Raw genomic sequence first — 3,129 nt, 5'->3', positions numbered from 1 at the left:
CAACTTTAAAATACCATTCATACTTTTTCCACAATCAGAGTTTAAGTTTCATCAAGTTTTTGGACTTTTCCAGTAGTGTATTGCGTGAGGTTCAAAATTGCCTTTTCTAGTTATACATGCTTTTATTTTGACACGTAAGCATTCTCTGGAGCAGGATGAGGGAAAGTTAATGATAAAGTTGTAGATGGCGGGAAACTACAGGTCTATAGGTCTAAAATCTATTTCTCTGAATATTTTTTGTACATCTTTGTCGATGTTCATATATATGTTTATTTACTGCCTTGTTTGTTGTTTGTGTTACCGATGTGTGGCAAATTAACTTCCCTTGTGGACAAAAAAAGATATCTAATCTAAAATGAATAAAGAAAACAAAAAAAAACATGACCACTAGTTGGAGTAACACAGTGTTTACAGCTAATGAGATGCATTCAGTGACCCTGGTAAAATTTCATCACTTTTGCAAACACACGTGCAGTTCACTAACTTTACACTTGCTGCTGCTGCCACCTTGTGGTGATAGATGCGCCAGAAATTAGGTCGTCATTGGTGGGGAAATGTTTGCAATCATTGATAAAACTTTTTGATATAATCCCATATAGTTGCATTAACTGACCAATCAAATATTCCTCAAATATTTCATCCCTGCTGTATAATGATATTGACTACTCAGCTATAAATAGAGGTGATGTGGATGTATTTGTTTTTATGCGCTGAAAAGTAAGGCTGTGAATCAAACCCTGCAACACAGGATGATGGATATGTGCAGACGAGAGATAAATTCACACTTTTCTTGACAGTAGCCCGACTTTATTTTCTCTCATCCGCTCCCAGGGTGACGACTTCCCTCCTCATTAATCCTGCAATGTGGATTCACTCTTTCCCCCTACTAAACTCCTGTTTATGCTGCAGCTGCTCTCCTCTCCTCATCCCTTCTGCTGTCTTGTTCATCGTTCATCACCTCAGCTTCTTTTCCCCTCCCTCTACTGTTGCCTCCGTCTCCTTAATGTGCAGCCAAATCTGATACAACTTCAAAGGAGAATTCATCATGAAGCAGCAGGCTTCCATCACCCGGACGTCGCCCCCGTCCCCTTCTGACTTATGAGCATAAAAAGGTAGATTTCCAAACTGGAGATGTGCAGGTCAGGATTCAGGAATTTCTCATTAGGTTATTCCTTTGATTTACTCCACAGGACAGATTATCTGTGCAATAATCCTGTGCCGCCGCACTCTTTTATGTTTAATGTTATGCAATGAAGACTGTAAATTGTATAAATGTAAATAGTTCTATTAATATTTTAACACTTTCTCATATACTCTTATATTCCTGTTACATACATACATATTTCGGATTAAAATCTAAACACCTTTCGAGTTATAATGATAACTGGAGGCTACCACAGGTGTGAGACATGTAGCTGCCGGCAAGGTGCAACTTCACCAGTCGATGTTGCTTATTCCTACACAATGTACATTTAAATATTATTAACAATCGTGCATTAACTTCAAATATTTCTTCTGCAGTTACTTTTCTTGACTATCTGTGCTGCTGTAGCAATGCAAATGTTCCTGTTGTATGACGAATAATTATCTTATCATTTAATGATTTGCCTTTTCTATTAATTTTGCATTTTGCAATAGTTTTACATTTATTTGTCTTGCTTTCTTGCTTAGTTTATTCTTTTTTGCTGCAGTAACAAGTTAATTTTCTCAGCATGGACTCAATAAAGTCTCATCTAATCTAAGTTAAATCTAAGTTTCCCTGTATTAACCTTGTTCAAAAACATTAAATATGACACATTATGACCAGGAGAATAAATTCAGCATGTTTAGTTAAATAATAACCTAGAAAAGCATGTTTAATAACACAGACTTACGCTTCATGAACTTGCTGACCTCTTGCGTGAGCTTTCTAAAACAGACATCCTCGTTTAGAGGCAACTTCCGGTCAATGACAGTGTCTTGAAACGAACGAGAAAAACAAACGGACAGATTTTACACTCTGAAAACACAGTCTGCAAATGACAACACATTAATTATACATAAAGAGGCACACATACACCAAATGGACTACATATAATGCGTATCTTATGTGTCTTTTTTTTTATTTCAACCAGTAAAACTTACCATCTTCTTCAGACTAGCGTACTCATATATCTATGAGCGTACTCACATCCTGCTGCTGGAGCCTTTTGTGGAAACAAGTAATCCATCCTATGGTGACATCTCCCCCTAGTGGATGGAACATGTCAGTGCAGTCTTCAAGAGTTTTATGCAATTCTTCAAATACATTTGTGAAGTACACATTGCAAATACTTAAAAGGCTATAAATTACACGGATTAAGTGTATTTAAACTTGTTCGTATCTAAAAAACAAATAAATATTGTTGTTATTTATTTGGCTGAATTGAATTCACCTTTTTCAAACCCAAATTTGAGCCGGCTCACTTGGCTTCTTCTCTGGGAAGTCAGAAATTCAACCACTAAAACAAATGCAATTAAATAACTTATAATTTGTCAACTTTATCAATAAATAATAATGTGCTTTACTATTATTTCTGTTTTGTTTTGTAAAAAGGTAATTTAAAAATTCATATATAATGATTATATAATATAATATATGATTATATTTTAACATTAATCAGAAAAATATAATTTTTATTTAAATGTTAAAATGTATGTTTTATTCAGTAAAATAAGTATTATATTACTGAATAAAACATACATTTTAACATTTAAATATCAGTGTAAGCATGTATATACTGTATATAAACTGTTTATGCACGTTTGAGAGCTTATATTTTCTGTGTTTCTGCACCTGTGACATCTCGGTTCAGTCCAGTTGGAAAACCCATCAAAAACCCAGGAGCTCTCCATTCCGTTTGATCCCACATGGAAGTTTCATCACCTGCTGAATATTTCATCTCTGCTCTGTGACTTGTTAATAAACACGGGCCACTCGAGACAGAAACGAGTCATGGAAACTAAATAATCCGTGTTGTCCGAGAGTAAAGTGAATAAGTCAAGTTAATGGCAGGTTTTTGAAGGCACATACGATAATGCATGGATTTGAAACATGACTTCTCGTGTCTGCATCATGGCGATATCAAAAGAAGAATGCAGAAAAAAGAG

This window comes from Solea solea, chromosome 4 (genome assembly GCF_958295425.1).
Source record: "Solea solea chromosome 4, fSolSol10.1, whole genome shotgun sequence".
Lineage (NCBI taxonomy): Eukaryota > Metazoa > Chordata > Actinopteri > Pleuronectiformes > Soleidae > Solea > Solea solea.
Note: the sequence above shows the minus strand (reverse complement) of the source record.